The following is a 22,020-nucleotide window of genomic DNA, read 5'->3' on the forward strand; positions in this document are numbered from 1 at the left end:
ATGACCAATAAAAGCTAGATTAACACAGTCTGAACATATAAACTATTATACGATAGACAATAAGTAACTAAGTATACCTATACTATAAAAATAAACTATTCAGAAACCAAGATCCAGGGAAATAAGTACATTTCTATCCTACACTAACTATATCCTAAATTCTCAAAAGTCCTCTCCAGTTCTAGACTTCATTAGTGATTCTCCAGTCCTCTATGAATTTTACAGAAAATTTACAACTTTATACTTCCACCCTCAAGGAAATTCATTATCTCATCTGGGGAAATAAAAACCTAGGTGAAAAGTCACAGAAGACAAAGTACTAAGATACTAGAGGATTCGCTCTCAGCCTCTGCAGGACCTCCACCTCCTCTCATAGACAGGTTGACCATCACCAGCCACTGACGGGTTACCAACAGTGAAAGTTACGGGGTACCCAAAGAGGCTTTTCTCTTTGCCCCAAATGCAGGTCCAAGGAGGGGAGGGCAGAACTACAGGAGATATTATCTAACCTAGTACAGAGCTCTCTACCCACCCTCCCAAGAGGCTGCAACTTCCTCTTGGACCCCGGAAGCCCCAGGGGCCTCCCCCTGGGGTGGAGCATCAGGGGGTTGGGGGGAGTCAGCATCCTGAGAGGCCAGCGCAGAACATATTAAAATCTGTCAGTCACAGTAAATGCTGATCTGGACTCCTGGGCCACCTTCATGCAAACGCCAGGCACTTCCAAAGAGGAGATGAGTCCTTCTGCTAATATCAGGGGTCTGTCCCAAAGCTCCACGTGCCTAAGAGAAGCAGCTTCAAAGAGGAAATGCCATTTAACTAAATTCTATTAATGAAACTTTAAAACTCACTTCCAATTTGCAGAAAATACAGAGGTTAGAGGAACAAGTTAAATGGCTTCAAAGGAAGTGATCAGAAGAAACCCAGAGGGTGAGACATATTACAGCACAAGCATCTTCAAGTGTGTGTGTGTGTGTGTGTGTGTGTCTGCGCGCGCGCGCACACGCACGCACGTGCTGGTGCAGAGTGTCCTGGCAGTCCTGGAGTCCACTTCTGCAGGCAGCAAGAAGGCAGAAGAGGATGACAGGGCAGTAAAAAGAGGACTGAGAAGTAACCAACAGCCTGTCTGGGGAGGGAGAGAAACTGTAGACCCCGAGGACAAAACTCTGCCAAGGAATTTCCTTTAAAGGAAAGAGAAGAATGGGACAGTGGCTACAGGGAGGAATGAGGTCAAACAGGTTTTGTTTGGTTATTAAACGAGAGAAATAACGGCATGTTTTTTTTTTTTTTAATGACAATGTGAGTGGTCCTATGGAGAAAAGAAAACAGGTAAACAGGTAAGGGGTGGGTCCTAATGATCAAGCTGAGAGGTCGGCCTTGAAAGCAGAGCCCTTTATCCACTGGGATGGGCAGGACTCGCATCACCTCTGGGGACACCAGCCCAGCTTCCCCACTGGATCGCAGCCCTCCCTCACCCCTTGCTGGCTACACAGCCAGCCCTGGGAACTGATCTACACTGCCACCACCCTGCTCCAAAGCCACCCACAGTTGGGAGTCCTGGCGCTGGGTGCTGGTGATATCATCTTCTGATTCCTTCTATTTTCTCTATAAATAGGAAGAAAGAGGCTCAGCCAAGAGTGAAAAGGAGGAAGGAGGTGCTGGAGGTTTGAGAAGGGAGAGTGAGAAAATGAAGGAAGCAGGGAAAATCGTATGCGCAACCAGAAGCATTCAAGGTTCATCTAAGGTTAGTGCTTCTGAATTCAGAGTGAGCAGTCGGCATGATTTTCTGCTTTTATGCAGCCATGCACAGCTACATGCTGTATGAGACAGGCACAGGGGTGATCCTGCTTGAACGAGCACCAGAAAAGTCATTGGAAGAGGTCAAGCGGAAGTGGGCCACCAGGAGTTACAGCACTAACTTTCCATCTCTGCACAAAGAACCAAGAAAAATTTATAATGGAATATTCCCTGTTCACCATTAATTCTTTAATATACACTCTACTGGAGGAAGAATAAAAATGAATAAATTACAAAAGTAACCCCCTATTATGTGCTGAATGTTTGTATCCCAAAAAAATTCATATGTTGAAATTCTAATTAATCCCCAAGGTGATGGTATTTGGAGGTGGGGCCTTTGGGTGTGATTAGATCATGAGGGTGGAGCCCTCATGAATGGGATAGTACCTTTAAAAAAGCAATCCCAGGACTTCCCTGGTGGTGCAGTGGTTAAGAATCCGCCTGCCAATGCAGGGGACATGGGTTCAAGCCCTGGTCCGGGAAGATCCCACATGCCGTGGAGCAACTAAGCCCGTGTGCCACAACTACTGAGCCTGCGCTCTGGAGCCCGCGAGCCACAACTACTGAATCCCGTGTTCCTAGAGCCTGTGCTCCACAACAAGAGAAGCCACTGCAATGAGAAGCCCATGCGCCACAACGAAGAGTAGCCCCCGCTCGCTGCAACTAGAGAAAGCCCGCGTGCAGCAACGAAGACGCAACACAGCCATAAATAAATAAATAAATAAAACTTTTTTTTAAAAAGGTAATCCCAGAGAGATCCCTCACCCTCTCCACCAAGTGAGGACATAGCAAAAAGATGTTTGTCTGCAACCTGGGAGAGGGCCCTCACCAGAACAACCATGCTGGCGCATTGATCTCAGACCTCCAGCCACCAAAAGTATGACAAATAAATGTCTGTTGTTTATAAGCTGCCCAGTCTATGCGATCCTGTTTTAGCAGCCTGTATTGACTAAGACACCCCCAAACCTCAAACCTGGCCATTAGTTATAACCAACTCTGCTCCTTAAACTTTAGTCAATGCCCTTAAAGTATAAAGCAAACAAATCTGAATTTCCTTCATCACATTCCCCAGAACAGCTGGATTTCACAAGGGCACTGCACAGGCTAAAGATACATCAGTGGATAGGTTAAATCATAAAAAAAGAGAGGGAAATAATCTGAACAATAAACACTTCTTAACTAACTTCAGTTTTCATTAACTCAAGCAGAGAGTTAAACAGTTATTCAGCAGGCGTAGGCAATGTGAATCCCCCATTCAAAGTTGATGAAAATCAAGATAAAACCAAAAAGAAACAGCTAGCACCAGGTAGACCTTTCAGGCAGGAATAAAGCAGGGAATTTCCTATGGAGCAAATTATCCAACTGGCCATCTACATATCATTCATCTAATAAATTGTTTCTGAAAGCAACACTTAGAGATGCACAAATATGCAAAATAAATTAAAATTGATGTAAGCAAGGTATATGAGGTTTTTTTTTTTTTAATACTTCTTTCATATAATCTTTCAGGACTTAATCAGAGCCAAGTAAGTTATTCAGAAAAAAGAGAATCTAAAAAGATATAAAACAAGGCATGGAACTTATTAAGAAATATAACTGTATACCACCTATAATTCTCCTAAATATTTATATTCACTATAGTCAAATGCAACTTTAAGCAGTCAAGTAAAACCGAATACAGATGGGTCGCCCATCCCCATTATCCCAAGACAGAAGAATAAAATTCTGGTCACAAGAAGTATCAAAATTACTACCTGTTTGATGCAAATCTGCCTGGCATGTCCTCTCAAATGGACTTAAGTTACAATGATGACTTCAGAGCTACAGAATTAGCTGCTAACTCATAAAAGGAAAAGGAATTAATTCATGATTCTTGGTTTAACTCTACCAATGACCACTAAGGCAGTGTAGAAATGCTATTGAAGAAAAAAGTTTGGAGCATATATATCAAGGCAAATGGGCTGGCATAAGTAGTATTACCAACCCCCTACTCCCAAGTCTACCTAACTCTATAAACACAACTATCGGAGCATGCAAAAATGTCACTGCTTTAGGGAAGATTTTTCCGACCCACAGCCTGTCCCAGTCTAAGTTAGGACTCTCTTTCATAAACTTAGTGACTTTATAGCACTTTTCAAATTGTAATTCCATAGTTTGTATAATCATTTACTCAATGTCCCACTGTCTTGCTAGAATGTAAGCTCCATAAAGACAGCAAATGCATGTTTCTGTCTGGCTCCCACTGTATCCATGGCACCCGGTACCAAGTCTGGCAAATGCTGCATGCTTAATAAGCATTCATCATATAAATGCATATTAAATTCCTTACCAAAAACATCCCACAAGTAAGAAACATAAATAGATATATCAAGAGGGAAAACCCAGAAAAGGCAATGCTAAGAGATGGCCTTGAAATGGATACATAGCATCAAAAAGAAATATGAAATCGTTAAAGTCAAATCAGTCCTGTTGAAAATAAAACAACTGCTATCAAATTCCGCTCCAATGAAATTCATTAAAACCTTCTAATTAATGTTATTTTCTTAACATTTGAACTTCAAGAATTTAGTATTTACCTTTCTCTAAGATTTCAGGCTAATTAAATACAATTTAGGTGGAACCAAAAACAACATTTTATAGTCATATAAATGTTGGCCCCTTTGAACCAGCCACAGCACTAGGGAAACACTAGCTATTCTCAAGGAAAGTGAATGTGCCTTTGTTTCCTATTGGGACATGTTGCACACAACATGAAAACCCCAAGGAATCCACCAAAAAAGTACTAGAACTAGTACTTTTAGCAAGGTTGCAAAATACAAGGTCAATATACAAAACCTGGGTTTATTTCTAGCCATGAATATCTGGAGTCTGAATTTTTTTAAATACCATTTTCAATGGCATCAATAGATCTGAAACATTTAGGAATAAATTAAAGAAAGTATGTGCCAGAACTGTACACTGAAAACTACAAACACTACTGAATTTAAAATTAAAGAAGTCCTAAATAATTGAAGAGATATACCATGTTCATGGATCAGAACACTCAATATTATTGACGTCAACTCTTCTCCAAACTGATCTATGGAATCGATGCAATTCCAATCAAAATCCTAGCAAGCTACTTCTAAAACTTACATAGATATAGAATAGGCCTAGAATGACCAAAACAATTTTGGGAAGAAAAAATTTGGAAGATTTACCTTATCTGACTTCAAGATTTATTATAAAGCTGCAGGAATCAAGACAGTATGGTATTTCCATTACAGACAGACATATATTTCTAAAAACAGAATAGAGTCCAAAAATAGTGCCACACATATATGTTCAATTGATTTTCAACAAGGTAATTCACCTGAAGAAGAATCATCTTTTCAGTACACGGTGCTGAAACAATGGGACACATATACGCAAAAAAAAAAAAAAAAAAAAACACCTTGACCCTTACATGTATACCAAAAGTAACTTGAAATGAATCACAGACCTAAATGTAAAAATATAAAACTTCTAAAATAAAATACAGGAGAAAAACTTTCTGATCTTAGGACAGGTAAATCTCTTCTCAGATACAACAAAAGAAGCATGAACCATCAAATTTTAAAAAATGATAAGCTGGACATTATAAAAATTAAGAACTCTAAGAACTGCTGCTCTTCAAGGGTTAATGTTAAGAAAAATGAAAAGACAACAAACTGAGAGAAACTATTCTTAATACACATATCGGACAAAGGACTTGTATCCAGAATGAAAGAAAAAAAAAACTCTTAAAACATAATTATAAGAAAACAATTCAACTTAGAACATCAGCAAGAAGATTTGGCCAAAAGAAAACATCAGATGGCCAATAAGCACACGAAAAGTGCTCAACATCATTTGTCACCAGGGAAATAGAAATTAAAACCACAATGAGATACTGCTACACACCCGTTAGAATGGTTAAGTTTTTTAATTCTTTTTTTAAAATTTAATTTAATTAATTTATTTTTTTATACAGCAGGTTCTTATTAGTTATCTATTTTATACATATTAGTGTATATATGCCAATCCCAACCTCCCAATTCATCCCACCCCCACTCCCACCCTCCTCCCCGCTTTCCCCCCATACGTCCATACGTTTGTTCTTTACATCTGTGTCTCTATTTCTGCCTTGCAAACGGCTTCATCTGTACCATGTTTCTAGATTCCACATATATGCGTTAATATACGATATTAGTTTTTCTCTTTCTGGCTTACTTCACTCTGTATGAGTCTGTCATACAGAGTGAAGTAAGCCAGAAAGAGAAAAACAAATTTCTAAATTCTGACAATATCTAGTGTTGGCAAAGATGTGAAGTAACTGGAGCTCTCATACATTACTGGTGGGAACATAAAATGGTACAACAATTCTGGAAAACAGTTTGGCAGTTTCTTATCAAATTAAACATACACTTGCCACATGACCCAGAAATTCTATTCCTAGGTATTTAACCAAGAGAAACGAAAACACACATCCAAACAAAAACTCATACACGAATGGTGGTAGAAACTTTACTCATAATATCCAAAAAATGCAAACCACCCAATGCCCACTAACAGAAGAATAGGTAAGTTATGGCATATCTATACAATGGAACACTCTTGGCAATAAAAAAGGAATTAACTACTCATACAGGCAACAAAATGAATGAATCTCAAAAACATAAGGCTGATTAAAATTTAAAAAATTTTTAATTTAATAAATAAAATAAAATTTAAAAAGACAGAAGAGTATGTACTGTATGATTCAATTTAGATGAAGTTCCAGAAAAGACCAATCTAATCTATAATGATAAAAAGCAGATCAGTGATTGCCCAAGGATGAGCATGGGGGTGGGAGAGTGGATGAGGACTGAATGAGAAACAGAGTAAGAGAATTTTGTGGGATTCTGCAAATGGTTTCTATCTTGATAGCAAAGACGGTTACTCCAGCGTATATGTTTATCAAACCCTACAGATAAATAAGAGCATTTTCTTGAATACGTCATCCCAAAGTTGATTTTTTAAAGCAAATAGCAACAATCTTGTGCAACACTAAACAATGACTGAAGTCCAGGAGACTCTATATTCACTAATGTCCAAAAAGAACACCAGTGTCCCTACTTCTGAAGAAATGAATGCTTAAATTTATATTTAGTGCAAATACACACAAGTGGCTACTCCGTGGTTAGTTAACATGTCATACGGGGAGTGTAGCAGATGTACAGAGATGTACAGTATGCTATGCCCAGACACATTAGAGCCATTCCACCCCATCACTTGTCTTATTTGCTAAATTTTATCCATCTAAACAAGGTTCAATGGGTGAAACATAGCCATACCTCTGATTCAGCAATGGATTCAAAATATTTATTACCAACGCTGTTTGTGTTTTGGTGCTCCTTTTCCCGAGAAACACCAAATAATTGATCGTAACTTTTAAAGGTTTTCTATCTCAGAGACACATTTGCCACATTGTAAATAATCAGATTAGTCATGCTTCAGTCATAACATTGTAAGTTGCTGGGCAACATTATAAGTTTACAAGTGGGTAAACCAGAAAATGAATCTACAAAGACACAGAATACAAGCTCTTTTTATGGGTGTTTTCATTCTCAGTTACCTATGAGAGGAAACAGGAGTAGAAGAATGTGTATGAAAATTTATACCAAAAAAAAAAAATTCTTACTACTGGTATTTTACAAACAAAATATTCACAGCCAACTTCACATTCACTCAGTGTCTTCACACAAGTGATGAACGCACACAGCACAGCAGATCTTCATAATCAAAAGATGATGCCCCTGAAAGAGCAGGACCGTTTTTGCTCCTGACCTCATTCAAGGCAGGGATTGTTCACGTGGCAACCTTCAGGGTGAACTTCCATCCTGAGTGCCAGAACCCAACAGAGAAAAGCCTCAGGCAGGGCCTGATATGAGTGTGTCCTGATTGGCTCCCCATGCAGACACTCCTGTCTCAGTTCCAGTGGACCCACTGCAGTCTGATCAGCCCTTGCCTAACTTGTCCAGATTCCTCCTCGGATGGTACTGCATCCCAGCTTGGATTCCCAAGGCCCCTGCCTTCCTGCTTCCCCAGATACGCTCAGCCATTGATCCCAAGCATTCTCACCCCAGAATGAATGGACCTAGAGGGGCTTCTAGCTTCAGTGACGACACACTGCGGAAAGCAGTCCATCCCCACAAATATCCAGGTCAATTGTCACCGACAGATACCCAAGGGCCAAAATGAACCCAGAGGAATGTTTTACTTGGCCCACCCATTTTGAACTAGTTGCTAACACTTAATAATCAGGACATTTCACATCCTGCTTCTTCTGAAGAAACAGAAACTCTTTCCCACATGGCAATAACTGGCTGGGCCAAGAAGCACTACCCTCATTATATGGGGACAGACTCTCCAGCTGGACTCTTGTGTACCACCTCTTCTGCTCCTAGGCATCTGGGATTGAGACCACCCATGTTGGCCCTGGTATCAAGTCTGGCACCAAGCCAGCACGATCTCCCATGGGGCCCTTGATGATGCTTCTTTCCAGTTAGGTCCATATTAATTCATCAGAGTGAGTCTGGTGACGCTAACTCTCAAAAATACAAGGGGTTCAATTTGGCAGTTCCTCAAAAAAGTGAAACAGAGAATTAACATATAACCCAGCGATTCCCTGGTATATACCCAAAAGAGCTGAAAACAGAAACAGATACTTGAACACCAACGTTCAGAGCAACATTGTTCACAATAGCCAAGAGCTGGAAATAACCCATGTCAGTCGACAGATGAATGGTTAAACAAAATGTGGTATATATACACAACGGAATATTATTCAAGCATAAAAAGAAATAAAGTTCTGATAGATGCTATGACATAAATGAACCTTGAAAACATTATGCCAAGTGAAAAAAGCCAGACTCAAAAGGACAAATATTGTATGATTCCACTTACGTGAAATATCTAGAATAAGTAAATTCACAGAAACAGAAAGTAGAATATAGAGGTTACCAGGAGCTGATGAGAGAGAGAATGAGAAGTTATTGATTAACGGGTATAGAGTTTCTATTTGGAGTGATGAAAAAGTTTTGGAAATAGATAGTGGTGTGGTTGCACAACACTGTGAATGAAATTAATTCCACTTTAAAAAGAGAGAAGGGGCTCAAAATCTCAAGCTGTTTTCTCCCCAGAGGCTCCCTGTCCTCTCTGCAGTCAGTCCACTAGCCCCCTGCCGAATCACCCTGCATACATAGAGGAAGTGGAGGGGCAGCCGGCACATTGACCAAGGGGCCTGACTACGCTTTTCCCAGGGTACCTCCCTGACTTACCTGCGAATCACCAAGGGAAGCCACTAAGGTGACTTCTCACAACAAGACTTTCCCCAAGTGACTTTCCACCTAGACGGACAAATAGCTGGCAATGTCTCTTTTTAAATGATTTTAAGTTCTGTTTCCATCAGGCACTAGGCTATATCCACGGTATGAAAGCTACCATTTATTGCACACTCACTCCATGTGGAACACTCGTGCTTTAGACCAGGACCCCATCCCTCACACAGCAATTCCACAGAACTACACCACCATCTACAGAAGAAGAAACAGAACAAGACAGCGTTAATGATGCCCAAACCACACAGACAGTAAGTTGCAGAGCTGGAATTTGAACCCACGAAACCAAATCTGTCTGGGTCCCAAATCCTTGCCCTAATTCCTATCCCACAGTCCTCAGCAAGAGGAGCTAACCCAAAATGAAGCAACATAGGAAAAGCCTGTTTACTGGTATCAAAATGCCTAAGGCAACACAAAGAAAGATATAAACTCAATATATAATATGCAACTATGAAATAGTGATAAAATAGATGCACGCGGCTCGGAGCTGGGGTGGGGTTGGAGGAAGAGAGGTAGTGCGCAAAGTTTCTCAACTTTGGTAAGAGAAACTTAAATCTGAAGCTTGGGTCTACTACCGTCAACTGTGTTCTACTTAGGCAAGCCCAGACAAAGACATTTTTCACAAATAAGCGGATTTTTATCATTTAAGTGAGTTACCGTTCACCTCTCTCGGTTTCAGCCGGAAAGAGATGGCATATTCAAGAGTTCAATGGAAGGGCTGCTTAAGGAACTGTGAGCAGAGTTAAGAGAATTAAAGACCAAGGATGGGGAAGCACCTGGACCAGCAACAAGCCTGGAGGGGCAAGAGGACAGAGCTACCCACAGGGGCTGTAAGCAGAGAGGGCGGAGAGGAAATTCGTCCGCCTCTCTCATCTCCTGCCAGCGTAACCAGAGCCTGGGAAGGGGCAGAGAACAAGGGCACAGGGTAAAGTGGACAGTGCCCGACACAACTGCTCAGAGAGGACACAAGGGGAAGGGGGGGTCCCGCTCTGATGTGACTGCCTCTCACATCTCTGCCCTGGGGCACAACCTGGGCCCAGCAACAAGATGAACTTCCACACACCCTGATCTTTCATAGTGATCAGACCAAACTTGGAGTGGTAACTCCGCAACTCCAAAGGATTTACGACAAAGGGCATCGGATATCTAAACCCCAGGAATGGGAGGTTCCCCGCCCACCCCCCAGCTGAACTTGTCAGTCATTTCCAGTCCCCAATGCCTGGGACACAATAGGTATTCAATAAATGTCTGTTAAACTGTACTCCTTTTTATTATGTAAAGGTTTCCCTCAGGCTCGGGCTTTGAAAAGCCACGATTTACTGCATTTTTTGTTACCTGCCAACTAGCGAAGACCACAAAAGGCTGGGGTGGACCCGTAAAACAGAGGTAATGAATAAGTCATTTCTAACAAGGCTGGTTTTATAGGCATCACACCTCCGCTGGGCCAAATGGGCTCATTTTAGAGATGAAATCTATTCCGCAAGGGCGGAGACCAAAACTACAGCCGTGGCCGGCTCTAAAAGAAAGGGAGGCATTCCGGGTCGGAGCTCAACCACCGCTCCTACTCGAGAGGCGCTAACTTACACCGTCGGGGCCTGTGGGTTTGGGTTCAACATCCGTAGAAGTCTCCAGGGCCTTCATTAAGCCTGCCCGTGTAAAACGCCCGCCATTTGTCGGAAGCCAACACAAACAGGCTCCTGCCAGAGCGGGGAGCGTAGGCTGCAAAGCCAAGAAAGCGCTGGGTGGTGAGCCCGGCGCGCGAGTGGGAACGCTTGCGGGGCAGCCCGGTGCGCCTCGCCCTGAGGGGGCACGTCCTGGCTGGCGCACACTCACGCAGGCACGCAAGCGTACGCACGCATGCGCACGCACAGATGTGACCGTCCGCCATGCTGAGCGAGCAGTAGGCCTGGAGAGCTCAGCTTTTTGTCTTCAGAAGACCCCACCCATCCTAAACTAAGTGCCTGTGTCATCCGCAGCCTGGCCTTGACCTCTCTGGAGCGTGAGGGCAGGAGACGCCAGCACAGAATCTGGTCAACAGCTCTGCTCCCGACTAGCTGGGAGGCCCTGCCTGTTCCTCATTTTTAAAAAGGAGAAAACTGGGACTTCCCTGGTGGCGCAGTGGTTAAGAATCCGCCTGCCAATGCAGGGGCCATGGGTTCGAGCCCAGGTCCAGGAAGATCCCACATGCCACGGAGCAGCTAAGCCCGGGCACCACAACTACAGAGTCTGTGCTCTAGAACCCATGAGCCACAGCTACTGAGCCCGTGTGCCACAACTACTGAAGCCCGTGCTCCTACAGCCCGTGCTCCACAACAAGAGAAGCCATTGCAGTGAGAAGCCCGTGCACTGCAACGAAGAGTAGCCCCCGCTCGCCACAACTAGAGAAAGCCCGCGCAAAGCAACAAAGACCCAACGCAGCCAAAAATAAATTAATTAAAAAATAATAATAAAAAAAAAAAAAACGAGAAAACTGCAAATTCCCCTTTCAGCTTTAACATTCAAGATTCGGTGCTTCATCCCAAATGCTAAAATGCTCAGTTAAAACTGTAACGTCATCTCTAGGATTCCAAAATTAAGATATACATGTTACCTGCAAAGAGAGAGGTGGCCAGTACGAGGAGGATTCAGGGAAGGCAGAAAGCTTTCCAGTAGTCTAGAGAAGTGAAGGTGTCCCCTTAACCTGTCCTACAAGGAGAGGGCAGATCTGCAAAACTATTCCAACTTTTTTCTGAAGCTCCATCTTGTCACTTTTCCTTGGGTACATCAACAGCTGATTCTCTTAAAATGTTTAACATGTTTACGAAACCCCCGTTATAAAGGGTGACAGCTAGATAAAGGGTGACTCCTAGATAAAGGGTGACAGCTAGATTGGACCGGGCAGCCAGTCGAAGCCCGGTGGGCTGTTTACTACTGGCCTGTCCCCTGAGGCCCCTCGGGTCTCCCAGACAGAGGAATGGAGGAAGCGTTTCACAATACTTTAGTGGGAAACGCCAAAATGTTCTTTAAGTTTTCGAACAAAACACACTTACTAAACGCCTACTATAGGCAAAATACTGGAAAAGGGATACAAAGATTAACAACATATGTTCCTTGCCTTCAGATGATCTTGTATTACAGTTTAATGGGGTAGGCAGATATTCACATAATACAACAGCATTTGTACACTATTTTACCAAAAAAAAAAAAAATTTTTTTTAACCTTCATATAAAAGTAATCAATCAGATCTAAGGTTCCAAGTCACAATACTTGGGTTGGAAAACTGAAAGAAAAATTGTAAGTCCTATATACATAACATGGTCATCAGTGGAATTTTCCTAGATCAGGGTTGGTAGAATTCCTTTGTTGGACATAAAAGATCAACTAGTTGTCCTCATAGCATGTGGCTCTAAGATGTTTTATGTTCTAAAATTTAGGACTTTTAAGATATATTCTAAGAATTTTATACATGCTGGCCCATGTGAAGATGGGATGTGCCCACAGCCCAGTAGGGTGACAACCAGCTATCCAGAACCATTACAAACCAGTAGGCTACTGGTTTTACTTCAAATAAAGAAAACGAGCCCAGGGCCAAGTGGAAACTACTGCCACTCTCTTGCCAACTCCTAGGAACAAAAATGTGGAAGACTCATACTCTCATAAATAACTAAAATAAGTTCTGTGCTTTGTGTTTTACTTAAAGACAGTAGCATACACATCTTTTGAAAAAAACAAACCCTCTTTATCCAATTGTGGTAAAACGTTAACCTGTGGTGAATCCAGGTGAAGGCTACATGGGGGTTGTGTGCTATTCTTTCACCCTTTCTTAGGTTTTAATTTTTTTTCATAAAAAGTTGAGGAGAAACGAAGGGATTTGCTCCAGCTCTCTAAGGCCTCTGCCAGCTCCAACATTCACCGGATATATTTGTTCTGCTGTTAATCCTGGAATCATCAAAGATGCAGCCTTTGTTTAAAAAAAGAAAAGAAAAACCAAATGACTACCAAGAATACCTTCTAGCATTCACATCTTAGCTGAATCAGCACAACCCTTCACGCTGCCTGCACTAGGGTAGCGAAGGTCACTTCAGGCAAGAACACCTCCCTCAAAAACCCGATTTTAATTGTCACAGGCCATGCCTCCAGAGGCCCTGATCTTGAACAGTCCAAACGCAGGACGTTCTTTCCTGAGCACAAACCCCAGTGCGTTTCATGGAGTTTTTCAGTATACGTGGAATCAGTGTATTAATAACAGCTTATTGGCACTGAATGAAAAACACACAAATCTTAATCTTAGGTCTTGAATCGGGTCCAGGTTCTACGTAATAGCTGGCTGGAAGGGATACAGACGTAAGCATGCTTGGTAACTGGAGGCTGTGTAGTGAGACCTGAGTTTTGAAACCAGGATTGGTAGCTTAACAAAATTTACTGGTTGTAGAAAAAGTAAACTTGCCTCTAGGGAGGTGAGCTCAGCCGCGCCATTCTGACAGCAGCCCCTGGTGGCCAGTTGAGTAAAAAGTGTTGGCTCTGATGCCGAAAGTTGCGACCTTGCCTTAATGAAGGTTGCTGCAAGCAGACAGGCCATTCTAGGTAACAACTGGGCGGTGATTAGGGAAGCAGCAAAAATCCAAACTAAGGTGCGCCTTTGAGTCACATAAATTGCCAAATCATTAGGGTACCCGTCACTTGCATTAAGAATAACAACAACAACAAAAAGGAGTAGTCTTTTGAAAGTAGGATAAATACGAAAATTTATTTTAAAAGGGCAAGATAATAACATGAGGCAGATAAGACTTACCTTGGTTTGAAAGTTACCTCATTCCTTAATTATGTAGAAAATCTTTAAATATTCAAGGAGCATGGATTCCTACACAACATAAAGCATGTTCTGTGTACTTCCCTACACAGCACCACCCAGTACACTCATTTCCACATACCCAACACTGGGAATTCCTACTGTAATATCAGGAATTGCTCATATGGCAGAAACTTCTAGAAGAGGCTGCTATATTCATTCAGGGAATAAAATAGTCAAGATAGTAAGTGAAGCCTGATTTCCAGTGCCACAGATTCACACCACCTCACTGGCTATAAATAGAAGAATGTTCAGAGGCTGACAGTTGGCTTCAAAGGCAGACAGCCATAGGAAGTAGAAGCCGCAAGCTTCAAGCCGACTTTTTCGTAAGGTGCACTCCGTCCTCAGCCAGGAGAGAACAATCTGGAAACAATCTGCTGGGCAGCTGCTCTCATCAACAAACTGTTTATTGTAAGAAAGTGGCTGGGTCAAAGGCTAAACATCAACCCGAACCGAAAGCAAACGAGCAAAAATCAATACCGTCCCTGCTAAAGAAACCCGGGACTTCACAGAAAAGACAGGGCAAGAAACTCAGGTTTAGTTCTGAAAGGGCATCAAACTCTCGTATCTCATAAGGGCTGTTTTGCATGTTATTACAAACGGTTATTTGCCGCTATTTTCAGAACAGGAGCTAAAATATGGCCTTCAAAACATACAGAAATCAACTTTACAGATCACTTCCCCAAAAAAGTTACAACAGTTTATATCTAGTTGCTTCCTTTTTGCATTTGTTTTGTAAAAGAACCAACAGGCTTATACACAATGCATGGATAATATAACACATCTTTAAATGTCTATTTAATAACTGGAACACTGACTAAGAGATTATATGAAGGAAATTGTTTTATTTTAGGTGTGACAGTGAAATCCCACTGCTTATATTTTTAAACAGAGTTCTTATCTCAGAGACACATACTGAAATATTTACAGATGAGAGATCTGATCTGGGACTTGCTTCAAAATAATACAGGAGGAGGCATGGGTAGGAACAGATAAAATGAGATTGACCAGAATGGAAAACTGTGAAGCAGACTGATGAATACATATGGGGTTCATTACATTATTTTGTTTACTTTTGTATATTTGAAATTTTCCACAAAATATTTTCTTTTACTTGTATGCACGGTTCAACAGTTGCTACGAAAGAAAAAATGTTTTCTTAAATATAAGGAAAGTATTAACCTACCAGTGCAAATTCATTAATTCTCCATAAGGATACATATACACCACGGTATTACTAGGTCTCCAGCATGGCTGTTTTCGAGCAATGCCTGAAATAAAGCTGTTAAATTCTGAGTTGACACTGGAGAAATAGAAAGAGATGTTCAGTGTGTCCCCACTGAGTTCATGACCCACCAAGCCAGAATCTGACCAAAAGGGTACCACGAGATGGCATTCCACAGTTTAACTGCATTATGGAGTATAAGGACATATATGAACTAGTAAGAAAACCCAACTGACATAAATAACGGGGACCATGTTTTGAAAACAGCCAATTTAGCACACAGACTTTGAAAACACCACTTGTTTGTAAATTTGAGGCTCCTATATATTGCATTGTTAATTCTTAAACTAACAGGAAAATTAATTTGAGAGTCTCAAATATATAAAATAAAGCAGAAGGCAAAACATTCTTTCACTATGCTTAAATTAACTATGAAAAAGTATCTATCAATGACTTCAAATTGTTCCAGTATAAAGATGAAATGGTAATAATCACAAATTCTTACAAAAGAATGCATTCAAAGGAACTGCTTTAAAAGTTTAAAAAAAAAATTTTTTTTTTTCACATCCAATTGCTTCGCTGGGACCAGCATAAACACTACAGAGCCCTGGAAAGGATGTGAAAGGTCATTTCATCTACCCTCCCCAGACAGAATAGAGGGGGTTTGGCCTTTAAAAAGCCATCTTCTGTGACAAACTCACTTGGCCATTCTGAGACACCAGACCTAATCCCATCACCACGAAGGGAAAATACACACAAAGAGGAGACTCTTCAAAAGTACGGACCTTTGACATTTAAAGCATTTTACGGGCTGAAAAGCCACAGAAAAACTTAAATCATCGCATATCTCAAAGTTGTCTCTGGAAGGCAACAATCTAGAGTAATAATCTAGGCAATTCTGGGCAGAGAGAGCCTGGACATTCCCCACTCACCCCCCACCCCCGCACCTCCACAAAAATGAACCATCATTTTTAAATGTATGAAACCACAATTTGATGTTTTCTTTTAAAAGATGTATTTCCTTATTTACTGAGATTAAAAACAGGAAGGGGCATTAGTGGTGCCATCATTCAGTTACTCCCTAGTACCTGCTGTATGTAGGATTCATTTTTCCTCAAAGACCAGAAAACAAATTATCAAATACTTTCCTATGGCAAAGAAAAGCAAACCTTTACAAGTATTCTTAGAAGAAAATTCACTTTTAATTTTAATTTTTCAAACTTTTACTTTGGCTGCAGAAGTCAAGTAGATTTAAACTAACAGTTTTTACAGTTCAGCTCAGGAAAGACTCGTGGTAAGTGATACTGACTAATGGCCTGGCAACGTGTCCGTTCAGAACCGGGCAATCCTGCTGACTGGTGATGGTGGATGGCACTCCTCCTTTGAAAGAGATTCTATTGCGAATCCGAATTTAAATCTTGGAGATGCAGGAGCTGACTAACACAATCCTTCTCTTTGCCCATAACCCCTACCTCTCCACACTTGGACATACACACAGGAGACACAACAAAATGATGTTGTAAATCTCCATGTGTCAATGGGAAAGTACATTTCATTTTCAGCAGCAATGTCTATGTATTATAACCTAAGTCTTCTCTCATCCTCGAGGGTAAATGGGGAAAACACCTCTCCATCAAGGAAGGTCCTAATTCAGCAATCTTATAGCGTTTTCTCTTAAAGTTTCAGTGAAAGTAATTCACTACGCTTAAAATTGTAAAGACTTGAATGCCACTAGAAAATCAGTTAAAACAAATATTCTAATGACTAAATTATTTTCATTTAAAGCCATGTTCCTCAATTGATCTAATGGGGTTTGATCTCTAGAATTCTCTATGAGGGATAGTATCTCCAACAATTAATAAGAACAAAATTATAGTCTACATGCCAGTATTTCTTCCAATGATTATATTATTAAATATATTATTAATAAAACAAAGCCTGAAAACACTTTAGGAAAGAAAAATACTGACAAAGCAAGCAGAGGGATCATGCAGAACTGAATGTCTTAGAAACATACAAGACCTAGAAAGCTGTGGGTGACACAGCAGTGCCTGGAAAGACGCACCTACTCACAGGCAGCCACTGAGGGGCCGAAACAGGACCACAGCCAAGTAAGCGATCAGCATTCCCTCCTTATCTCCAAGAGAAAGTGACTGATGGACAGACACACTAACCTTGGCCGAGCTTTCCTGTTGCCAACTTGGCCAAAGAAAGGTTGTCCTGTACTGACCCAGCCTCCCTGCTGAGATCTGACACAGGAACACCACGACGCTGAACCCTTCCCGCTCAGGCATGGGAGACGGAGGATTAAACACCATTTGGGTCCACAAACTGCGTGTCAGTTTTGAAATCCTGAAATACTATAAACATTTTCTCAAGACTGCACAACCCTCGGAGCAACATTCTCAGATTATTAGCATGAACGGAAACAAAACGAGTTCCCCGGCCATAATTCACATCCCAGAAAACTGAACTAGAACACTTATCAAACAGGATTCAGGCCTCAGAACCCCACATTCCTGCACTGACTGCCAGCTCGGCAGCCGGGAGAGCCACGAACCGATGGCTCTGCTGTGACCCCGGGCCGCCTCGCCACCGTGCCCATTTCGTCCTGGCCTTGGCTCCGAACCTGATCACAAGGGGCCTTTGATTGTGCCCCCAAACCCGGTACCAGTGTGGGCTTATTCCCTGGGATGTATTTTTTAGACCTGGGAGACCAAAATCTGTTCTAAAGAATGTTGCCAGCCTTCCTAGAGACAGCTTCAATCGACTTCCCCAGGAGGTAACGCCATAATCCATACCCCCTCACACATGGCAGCTATTAGGGAGCTGGTATAGAAGACAAAAAGCATTTGGTCCGGGAGGATTTTTTATTCCAAAAGAGCCTGTTTCCCATCCACAAATCTGTGACTGCATAAGCAGTGGATATAAATAGTCTGAGGAAATAAAACCACCCTCTCTCAACAGGGTACTTCCTGTCCCCAGAAGGAAACTGCAGAGAAGGTGCTCCCTCCAAGGCAGTACCCCCTCCCCAGGTCAGCCAGCAAGAGCTGCAACACAGAGAAAACCCAAACCGTGACAACACCAATTAAAAGCAGAGAGCAACCAGAGTTGTATCTGTCTGCATTTCCCCCCCGTGCATTATCAGTCTCTGCCTTGATTGTAGCCAGAAGCATTCACCCCAGAGCCACTTTGAAACTTTCTCGTGCAACCAAGATTCAAGTAAAAATACAGCACGTACAGTAGCTGAAAAGCCTCTCCCCACCCACAAAAAAAAAAAAAAAAACACAGAATAAAATGAAGGCGGCAAAGGAAAACATCCCAAGTATTATTTCTTTTTGCATTTCAACATCAAACTCATCATGTCACCTTTGCCATAGGTATTATGTTTGATAACAGGAAGTCGGTTAAAATGAAGCAAAAATTTCTGGTTTAGGTGAAGGGCAAAGGAAGAAAGAAAGGAGAGGAAGAGGTATATGAAAGACCCTTAAAAGCCTTCATAGCTATAAAAGCTTTTAAATGTTTGCTTTAATCTGCCATCTGCCCTTTAGCTGGTGCCGTATCATAAAACAGCCGCCCCCGACGCCATGTCAGCCACAAGTCAAAAGCTATTCAGGGCACACCTGGAATTCTGGGTTTCTCTCTAATTTGGATCTCTAAAAACTATTTTTTAAGCTGTATTCTAGAGGAACACTAGGAGTTTCCGCCTCGCTGTACATTCAAGTTTCAGAACTAGGATAAAAGGGGGAGGGAGGGAAGATTCCGTGCCAAATAACTATGCTAAAACAAAGGAAAGCAAAGATTTTTTTTCTTAATTGGAGAAGTCTAATTAACTCAGAAAAATACATGAGACCCTTCACTGCTACACAATCCAGTTTGCTCCTCTGAGGGGCAAGGACCCCCTCCCTACCCTCCCCCCACTGGCAGGACCACTTGAGATTCAGATGAGATCCTGACACCTGGGAAGCCCCTTGGTTAACTATAAAGCGTGTGAGCAAGATGAGAAATCGTCTCTTGTTTTCCAGAAACTTCCACAGCAAGGTCTCACACTTAGCAGGCGCTCGGATGTTTGCTAAATGAAGCGGTCGGCTAGAGAAGGAGGGGTAAGTATCATGCGGTATGACTTCGTCTGAGTTTCTTCATAAAGCAACCAACATCAAAAAAGTAATTCCCTAGGTGGAAGGGACAATACAGTTTTCGACACATTTGCAAATATCAAAACTATCCTTATCAATAATACCTGTTTGGTTAGTTATTTTATACATATTAGTGTATACATGTCAATCCCAATCTCCCAGTTCATCCCACCACCACCCGCCCCCCGCTTTCTAATAAGAACCTGCTATATAAAAAAAAAACAAATAAAATAAATTTCAAAAAAAATCCTCCCTGGAAACAAACAAACAAACAAAAAAACTGTTTGGGCAGGGAGGGAAAAGTTTCACAACAAATAATTTGGGGTTGAATCAAAATGAAATGTTGCACCACGTTTTGTTTTTAAGCATACACAATCCGCCCCACAGTTCCACACCACCAAAGTCACACACACACACAACATGGTGATTTCTGCCCAGTTTCTTTAATAACAAACCCAGTTGTCACTTCTTATTATGGTTCCATCTTGACCTCGAGGCAAAGGAACCGCACACCCTCTGGCAGGATTCCTGCCTATGTCCTGCTGGCTTCGGATGCTCAGGTCTCCTCCATGCCACTAGCTACGAGCTGTGAGGAACGCCCAAAAGAATCCCAGCTTTACTGCTTCAGAAAGAACCCCGTGTTCCCCAGACCCAAGCGACGATACCCCAGGATAAGAGGGCAGGCCAAGTCCTCCCCGCTGCCGACCTCAGTGGAGGGCTGTGCACAGCGGCCCCTCCTCCTGCTCCCCCCCCCCTCCTGCTCCGGGGGGTGGAAAGGGACCAGCTGGCAGCGGGTGGGGCGGAGGGGGACCTCGGCTCTGTCCCAGCCTGTCCAAATCAACCAGCTGCCCCTCTCGGCACAAACGCCTGTGACTCCACTGCCCAGCCTCCTTCTTTCTGCCATTTCCCTGGCTGAGATAAAAACAGCAACAGAGCCCAGAGAAACGGAAACAAGAGGGTGAGTTTCTGGACCAACTGGACTTTAGGTTCTGCCAGGGAAAGAACTGTGTTTTTTCCATAAAATCAGCGTCGCTCACAAACACGCTGGTGTCCCCCACAGGAAAGGTGTATCCTTGCTAACTTACAGTCACCACCGATGATGGGAGGGAGTAGTGGCCGCCCAGCAATCCCACTCCACAGACCCTGGGGCCCCGGAGTGGCTCTTGAGTCTCTGGCTCTAGTCACACCTCCGGAAAGGAAGTCATCTGTTTGAAAGCGCTCACCCCGGAGATGTCAGCATAGATACATGGTCTCCTTTGACAAACGGTTCAAAATAGTTCGATAGTCAAGAAAGTGCTACATCCAAGCAGGGGTGGGGATGCTAGAATTAGGAACAACCACCAGTAGCCACCTTCCAGCCACGGGAGCGAATGGACGGCTGAGGCCCTGAGACGCACACATGCCGACCTGAGGGCTCAAAAGTAAACCTAATAGTCGTAGCCAGAGTAAAGCCATTTACTAACAAAGCCAACCCTTTTAAAATAATTAATATAGGTGTCAAATACTAAATAAAATATCAATATCTACAAGAGGGTCCTTGCCTTTTAACATTCAAGTTTTGATCATTTATGGGATGCCTTCAAAGTCCAATGACGTACAGTAATTTGTTTTCTAATTTTTAATAATTGGTTTTGCTCATTATAAAATTAGTACATGTTCATAACAGAGTATTTGGAAAATACAAAGAAATTTTTAAAATTTAATAAAATCACCATTAAGTCTACAAGATTTAATGCTATTTTGTTGCTACAAAATAGCAACAAGATTTTATGGCTAGGCAAATCAACAAAGGTTACACTTCCTTGTGTAAGTTATGCACTTAGCATCCAACTTTTGACGAGACAGATGGACCTGTCCACGGCATCAGAAGGTTTAAAGAGATGCCTCCTGACATCAAAGGGGACTCCTGTGAGAGTGACTGCAGTTTGCTCCCAGATGAATACACTTAGAAGAAAACTGCAGGGATGAGGTACATTTCTCAGAGAGCTCATGTCATAAAAAAAAAAATACATAAAACATGAATTTGTAAAAGAGCTTAGGAAAAAAACACTGTCACTGTTTTAGTATCTCCTTTTCGTAAATGAGGCTGATGTGTCACCATAGACTGCTGACATTTTGCTAAAACTTAAGCCTGAATCTCACCAAAGGAAACCCAGACCACAGTGGAATAGATAAGAAATCAGATATTCAGAGCTTGTTGAAATATACCCCCCATATATACTGTATTTCCTTCCAGTCTTTTTTCTATGGACATATGCGTGTGGGGTATGTGTGCTCATGTATTTTATGGTTTACAACATATCGTAATTTTGTGGAGGCCTGAATTTCAATCCTGCCCCTGGGAGATTCGATTAAATGGGAAGACCTCGGTCAGAGAAGTCCAGCTGGGCCACCCAGCATCTGTACCTCAGCGGAACCTTGTTTCCCCATGGTGTCATGCATGGTGACACTCATGAAGTCACACGTGACTGGATTTTATAGCGAAATCACATGCTACTGTGGTGCCTGGGTGTCAAAGAAGGTCTCAGAAACACACCTCCAGCAAATGCCAAGGGCTGACTGTACTTTGGGTGAATGTTTTTTTTTCTACTTGGATCACATGCTATCTTTTTTCCATTTATATCACTGTAATATGGAAGCACATAGATGCCTCATAA

At 42.1% G+C, this 22,020-nt stretch overlaps 1 protein-coding gene across 2 annotated transcripts in view; it reads right to left on the reverse strand.

The window, feature by feature from the left end:
• The window catches only part of HLCS (holocarboxylase synthetase), a 193,046-nt gene that overhangs the window by 140,283 nt on the left and 30,743 nt on the right, over positions 1-22,020 (reverse strand). The gene's annotated exons all lie outside the window — the stretch shown is intronic.

The sequence above is a fragment of the Eschrichtius robustus genome, chromosome 6, assembly GCF_028021215.1.
Source record: "Eschrichtius robustus isolate mEscRob2 chromosome 6, mEscRob2.pri, whole genome shotgun sequence".
NCBI classification, from domain to species: domain Eukaryota; kingdom Metazoa; phylum Chordata; class Mammalia; order Artiodactyla; family Eschrichtiidae; genus Eschrichtius; species Eschrichtius robustus.